Source organism: Euprymna scolopes, chromosome 8, assembly GCF_053919585.1.
Source record: "Euprymna scolopes isolate OS-2025 chromosome 8, ASM5391958v1, whole genome shotgun sequence".
NCBI lineage: Eukaryota > Metazoa > Mollusca > Cephalopoda > Sepiida > Sepiolidae > Euprymna > Euprymna scolopes.
In genome coordinates this window covers 112,371,691-112,379,190 of record NC_136489.1, presented here as the reverse complement: position 1 = coordinate 112,379,190, position 7,500 = coordinate 112,371,691, and the positions used below count along the sequence as shown (strand labels likewise).

Below are 7,500 nucleotides of genomic sequence, written 5' to 3'. Positions count from 1 at the left end.
AACCTAGAAAAGTCGCCATGTTAAAGAAAATTGTGGAGGTGGAGCTAATATAGAAATTTACACACAAAAGAAAAAAACCCCCAAAAAACAAAACAAAAAAGCAAACAAACAAAGTTATTGTGTTCTGTATGTTTAATCTTGTTTATTTTCAGCACGATTGTAATCTCTAGAGTGCCACGACAATCGGTTAATATGTTTAATTTAGTTGTTCTTTTTAGCGACGCCAATCGGTTAATTTTTTTAGCACGATTGTAATATGTAGACAGCGATCCGTTAATATGTTTGATTTAGTTAGTTATTTTAGCACGATATTCTTCTGTAGAGAGCGACGCTATATTGTATAATTTCCAGTACGTTTGTTTATTATGGGAAGTTGGGCAATCAAAATATTTTATATGGAGATTATAATATGATATATATATAATAGCAATTTCATATGCTTATCGATTGAAATAGCAATTTCATATGCTTATCGATTAAAATATACATTTACGAGTGATAAAACCTCGATTAAAAATTAGGATGATAAAAGGCAATGTTAGTAAAACCAGTCGTATACTGGTTATGCTAAACATTTCAGCACATTATTGCTACTTTCAAATTAATGCTATTTATAGATGGGTGCTGGGTTTTTATATATAGTGCTTCAAGTATTTTTAATTTTTACAATTACTTTCTCGTTGCAAAATCCTTGTGTTGTCCACGAGGACCTTTCTAAGATTAGAGGAGGGACAGCTATGTTGATTTTTTAAATGCTGGTATATTGAGCAAGTACTGTTCAAATGCATCGTTAATCGACGGGACAATGTTGTTTTTGTATGTCCAATATATGCGTTTTAATTTTCGGAGTTACACTCTCCTAAGGGGCATTGAAATTTGTACACAATATTGGTTTGCTCCAACATTTTTGTCGCCGGCGAGGAGTTATTTTTAACGATGAGGTTCTAGGTTCGATACTTCTTATAGTATATAATAAATCTAATCTTAAAATTGTTCTCTAGAGGTGCTGTATATCTATGTATGATGCTTTTAATTATTTTTTTCCACTCTAAAATTTGGTGTCATTTGGTTTTTATAAAATATGTCTATAGGGTTAGTGTTAGAAGATTGACTAGTATTGCTGCTAAGGTTTTTAGGGGACTGTAACAATAGTTTAATTTGATCAACAATATAATTCGTAAAGTAATTATTTATAAGAACCTGTTTGATATTTTTAATTTCTATTAGTAGTGTTTTTGTTCGTAGAAGAAATCATTTTAGCACGGTTTAAAAGATTTTTGATTATGGCAATTTTATAACGCTGAGGGCACTCACTCTTAAAGTTCAAGAGGCTGGATTTTGTACTAGTTGGTTTTTTGTATACAGCTGTGTTGACAATATTGTTGGATGAGTCTATACGGACGTCCAGAAAGTGAATTTGTTTGCTATCATTTAATTCTATTGTAAATTTAAGGACAGAGTTTTTTTGAAAAAGATCTTGAAGTTTATATATCTGTTCGTCATTATCAGCTAAGAGGAGTACGTCGTCAACACAACGTACATACATAGGGGGCCTTATATTATTTTTAAATGTTTTATTTTCTAATTCTGCCATATAAAACTCACTATAAATAAATTTTCTAAGTCTACCATATAAAATTCACTCACTATAAATAGCATTAATTTTGAAAGTAGCAATAATGTGCTGAAATGTTTAGCATAACCAGTATACGACTGGTTTTACTAACATTGCCTTTTATCATCCTAATTTTTAATCGAGTTTTTTATCACTCGTAAATGTATATTTTAATTGACTTTTCATTGACTCTTTTTATCATTCGTAACTATATATTTCACTTCTATTTTTAATATTTTATCTCCACCTGATGATGATTCAAGAAAGAATCGAAAGCGCTCGTGTGAACCATGGAACATTTGTAAATACCTTCCATCTTGAAGTTAAAAAAATCTTACGAAAGATCGAAAAAATGAAAAAAAAGAATCATTAAGCAAGGTATCTCTGTTGTTTTTAATAATGTTTGCCTGAATATATATATATATATATATATATATATATATATATATATATATATGTAAACTTGTATATATATGTACAACTGTCTCTACGTGTAAATGTATGCGCAAGCATTTATGTATGTACATGTATGTCTGTTAGTATATGTATATATGTATATATGCATGCATTTATGCATGCATATGTGCGTATATATATATGTATATATTTGTACATGTGAGTATTTTTTGTATACGTATGTGTATGTACATATTAATATACAAATTAATAAAAAGTAGCGTTTCGTTTTTGTCTTAAAACGGTTGAATTTAGAAACGACGTTTTCGTTCTTTTTCGAACGAGAAATAGCCGTTAAATTACAAATGAGCATCATAGCGTTTCTCCTCATAACGTCTTATATCCTTGGAATTCTTATTCTCTCTTAGAATAAATAATATCGTTAGAATTCAAAGGATTAGACAGTTAAAGACGCGTTTCTCATTTTTATTTATTGTTTACTTTTTAATTTTTCGTTTGTATGTGTATATGTACTGTGTGCATGTGTGTATGTGCGTACTTATATGTTTATATATTTAAGACTGACGTGGCACCTTGTCATTGGCTATACCTCCTTCTACTCCTCCTTCTTCTCTTCCTCCTCCTCTACCTTCCTTCCTTTTCCATTCCCCTTTTCCCCGTGCATCCTCATACTTTTACTACACCGATGAAGACTGAAGGATCGGTCGAAAATTATGTACTTATAAAAAAAGTTTTTTAATTTTTTTTCACAATATTATTTTGTATTCCTGCACGTCACCAATTGAAAACGAATAAAGAAAAGTTATAAGCTTTTATACTTTTTGTATTCTTTTTTATTCATATATATATATATATATATATATATATATATATATATATATATATATATATATATATATATATATATATATATATAAGTTTCTTAGTGTTTTGCCCGAATGAAATGAAACTATGGTCATAACTAGTTTATTATATTCAAAACATCACATCAAAACATTAGGGTCTTTGGCCTTTTTTCTCCGTTCTACAGCATATGTTGTAGATGGCCTCCATTTTGCTCCGTGCATTTCTTGAGGCGCAGCACGAAGTTGTCCATGACGTTCTTACAGACCGAATTGGTAATGGCTCTCATCTCCTCCCTGATGGCTTCCTTGAGTTCGGTGATGGTTCTGGGTTTTCCTGCCTAGACTCTGTCCTTAAGATATCCCCAAAGAAAAAAATCTTGGGGGCTTAGGTCCGGGCTATAAGGTGCCCACTCAAAATCAGTCTTGAGACTGATCACTCGGCCTCCTAAGTTCTCTTTCAGCCAATCTCAAGATAGGTTTGATGTGTGAGAACTTGCTCCATCCTACTGAAACCAGAACTTGCTCATGAGCGACGGGTAGATGGTCTGGAGCTCAATCTTGAAGGTTTTGAGAACCCCCACATACCGCTCCTTGGTGACTGTCATTGCTGCGCCAGATTCTTCGATGAAGATTGGCCCGATGATGCCTCTGGCCGAGATTGCAACCCACACCGTGCACTTAAGAGAGTTCAGGGGTTCGGTGGCTTCTTCATTTGGCCTGGAGGAACCTCAGAAGATATTTTTCTTGGAGTTCACCTTTCCATCAAGATGGAAGTGGGCTTCATCTGAAGTCCAAAGGAGGTTAAGGAAACTTGGTGTCTCCTCGATCTTCTCGGGCATCTCGACTGCAATAGCCCTCCTCTGCTTCTTGTCTGAGGTTGTAAGGGTCTGCAGCGTCTGTATTCTGTATGCGTAAGCCCTGATATCGTTCACCAGCACTCTCCTGCAAGTCTCACGGGACATACCGAGGAACTGACTTCGCTTACGCACAGAGCGTTTCGGACTGCTGGAGAGACTCTCTCACTCTTTCGACCAGCTCGGCTGTTCGTTTCTTGGGACGTCCCGAGTTGGACGGTTCTCTCTGGCAGCGTTGAGGTTCTCTACGATCCCATACTTCTCGAAGTTGTCCACCCAGTTCTTAATTCTGCTTTTGAACTGACGCATGAAACTGTCCTGTGTTTTCTTAAACGAGCCCGTATTGTAGTAAAATTTAACACAGTGTATTCTTTGTCCCAGCTCCCACTGAGGTCTTGGTGTACTCACGATCGTTGATTCTGCCATGTCTTCTAAAATAAGGGCAATCGGTAAATAAATAATGGCGATATCGCATAAAGTGTACACGGGGCCCGTTTTTTTTGGACGTATATATATATATGCATGGTATTACTGTTTCATTTATATACACATATATTACACTATTTGTTATATATATATATATATATATATATATATATATATATATATATATATATATATATATATATATAATATTAGGGAGTGTCGACGTTGCCCGGGGGTTGAATGATGATTAAGAACTGCTTCAAACATATTTTTATTGTCATCAAAATCTGCGAAATCGTTCATTTTTCAATCAAATCGATTTATTGCTTGCTATAGTTGGTGATCCATCGCGATGTACTGCAGTGACTTATTCCACAATACATGGTAATCTATATTGCACTGTAGAAAACCTACTGTTGATTTCATATTTTTTTCTATATAATCGCTTGTGTCTACATTTTAAATATCATGTTGCAATCGTGCTTTAAACTTTAACATTAATTTAGCCGTTTTCGAGTACATAAGGAACTCTATCTCTCGCTCTCTCTCTCTATCTCTCTCACACACACACGCACACGGACACAGAGAGAGACAGAGAAAAGGTTCCTTTCATATTGCCTGGTAGTAAAATGCACTTAAATATTATATTTTAATTCATAGAGATTGCGTATATATTATTATAGAGAAAATCCTCTATTGATTTTTACATTGTAGTCAATCAAAAGCATATAACGTCAGTACTATCAGCTAGAATCGAAACTAACACATTTAGCTTTCTCGCGGCATTCCCTATTATCTTAGCCATGCCTATTAAAACCAACAAATAAATGCAGTATCAATGTATATTTGCGCATGCGTAGAGAACACACATTACGTTAAACTACGCTAGCCAAGTTCCAGTTTCTCAATTTTCACCACTCAGCAGCTACTTTTACGACTAAAACCCAAATGAACTTTGTTCTACAAGTCCGAATACCACATATATCAATTTTTAGTCTGTAGACCAAAAATAAACAGAATAGGTTGGTAGAGACCGTTCCGTAGACAGACAATACCACTTTTATATTATATATGTGTGTGCCAACGTGATCATGCTATATATATATATATATATATATATATATATATATATATATATATATATATATATATATATAGTAATTAATTTATAAAATATATATGGCGATTAAGCTACACTGAATATTTGCTTGATAAAATGCATGCCCATTGGCTGATAGGAAGGGGCGCGGTGGATACTAGAAAGCTGATTGGCCAACTAGAAATCCTCAACATATATAAAAACAAGAAGTAACCACAGAATTCGCGCATAAGCCTGACGAATCCTATAGCTGGATGAAACGCAGAATATTCAGTGTAGCTTAATCGCCATATATATTTTATAAATTACTAACTAGCTCTACCTACGTATTGAGCACTTTTGAAGTAAATACTTAAAGTTTACGCATAAATCTATACTTTCGTATATTAAATTTATGTGAATAAATGAAGTAGTTATATATATATATATATATATATATATATATATATATATATATATATATATATATATATATATATATATGTGTGTGTGTGTGTACACCGTGGCGCTCAAAAGAAAGTTAGCACTTGTCATTTATTCAAAAACTGCAGATTTAAACCTAAATTTAATGTAACTGTTTAAAGAACATATATCTCATTTGATTTGCATTTTATTCTCTGTAATTTTACCTGTTCATATTGACATTTAATTGAAGTATCCTAGTGTTTTCTGGTTTGTCCAATCTAGAAATCGGCTACAGATTGAGATGTTACATTAATATTCTAAAGTTACATTTAAATAAGAATTTGTCATTGTGCGGATTTTTTTTTTTTTGCCTTCTCGATTTGAAGTTAATTTGGTGGTTAGGTTCTGGACAAAGCTTTCACCATTATAAACAAAGAATCTGTGTAGACTTCCGAACAACTTAGTTGCTGTGACAGAACTCATACGATTGGCCGGTCCATCATATATAGGGTGAAACGATAAAGATGTAGCCCTTAAGAAAACAACACTACAGTTCTGTTTTAAAGCTTCTATTGAAAAAATCAATTCAGGTAACTTGATTATGCAGTAGAGCTGACATCTATTCAATGTAGCCGCCTTCAGCCTCAATCACCGCCTCAATACGAGTCCGGAACTACCTTTTCTATTAGCGCCGGCGGGAGTTCGGCGAATACTCGGTGAATACTCAGTGGATGGCGGCAATCAAGCTGGCTTTGCTGTTGTGAGAGGTCATGTTGGTGATTTTCTCGACGTATGACCAAACAAAGTCCAGCTGGTTTAGCTTGGGGGAAGAAGGAAGCTAGCTAAAGAAGAGTAGCACTCATTCTGAAACCAAGCTTTGGTCTCTTTGGACTGGTGGGCCGGCGCCGAGTCCTGCTACCACACCCAGGTCTGCTAGCGGCCACCTGATTGCACAAGGGGATCACCACACTCTTCAGCACATTCAAGTAAACTTTGATGTTGAATTTAAAGCCGAATTCGAAGATGTGCGTTGGCATGATGTGGCCCTCACTTGAAACCACACCAAAGACAATAACTGTAACCGGAAAATTTGTTTTCATCACTCTGGGCACGTCCCTATTTTTTTGTAGCAATTCAGCGATGAATTTAATAGTGCTGGCAACGGTCCTGTTTTCATCACTTAGGTCGGTAGAGAGCTTTAGTTCTACAGCGATGCATCTCCAATCTCACTCGATGAACATTGTGTCACTTGATAGAATGCTCCTATTGCTCTTGGGATTTGTACACAACTAGCCCACTCGTAGATGGTCTGCACCGAAAAAAAAACCCAGGTTTCATCAAACGGAAATGGAATCATGTCGTCTTTTCTAGGGCGAATATTTACTCTTCCATCTCTACATTGTTTTCTTCCTGTTGAATTTCAAACATTGTAGTAATATAATCCTCATATCCTAACCTTTTCCACTCACCACTTACAGCACTTCCTGATGAGTGTTTCACGAAAATGAAAATATTCTTACATCATTTTCTGCTTGCAAAAATTATTCCGTTCCGAGATATTTCAGTCTCCCAAGTACGTATTCCATAAAGAATGTAGCAAGCACATTATCTCCCTAACACTTGTCCACTCTCACGCAACTCTTCTACACTGAGTCCTTTATTGTTTGCAAAGATTTATACTTTCAAACTATGATAAAAATATTTGATGAAGTGACTGTCAGTGGGCAAGAAATCCGATTAGTGAGATAGAATGCTATAGCTAAACTTTTTCGACGAGATTTCAAGATTAACTCTCTATGGACATTGTCTGGTTCTTTCTCTGCGCTGGTTAAGATTGCC

General features: G+C 34.8%; 1 long non-coding RNA gene across 11 annotated transcripts in view; it reads left to right on the top strand.

Moving 5' to 3' along the window:
- The window catches only part of LOC145283714 (uncharacterized), a 617,725-nt gene that overhangs the window by 57,527 nt on the left and 552,698 nt on the right, over positions 1-7,500 (top strand). For 2 of the 11 annotated variants that reach the window (XR_013868714.1, XR_013868716.1), the window contains exon 1: positions 5,771-7,500. This exon is cut by the window's right edge and continues 1,450 nt beyond it. The exons of the other annotated variants lie outside the window; for them this stretch is intronic. This is a non-coding gene — a long non-coding RNA (uncharacterized LOC145283714). Of the gene's footprint in view, positions 1-5,770 lie in introns of those variants that run through there. 11 annotated transcript variants of the gene reach the window in all.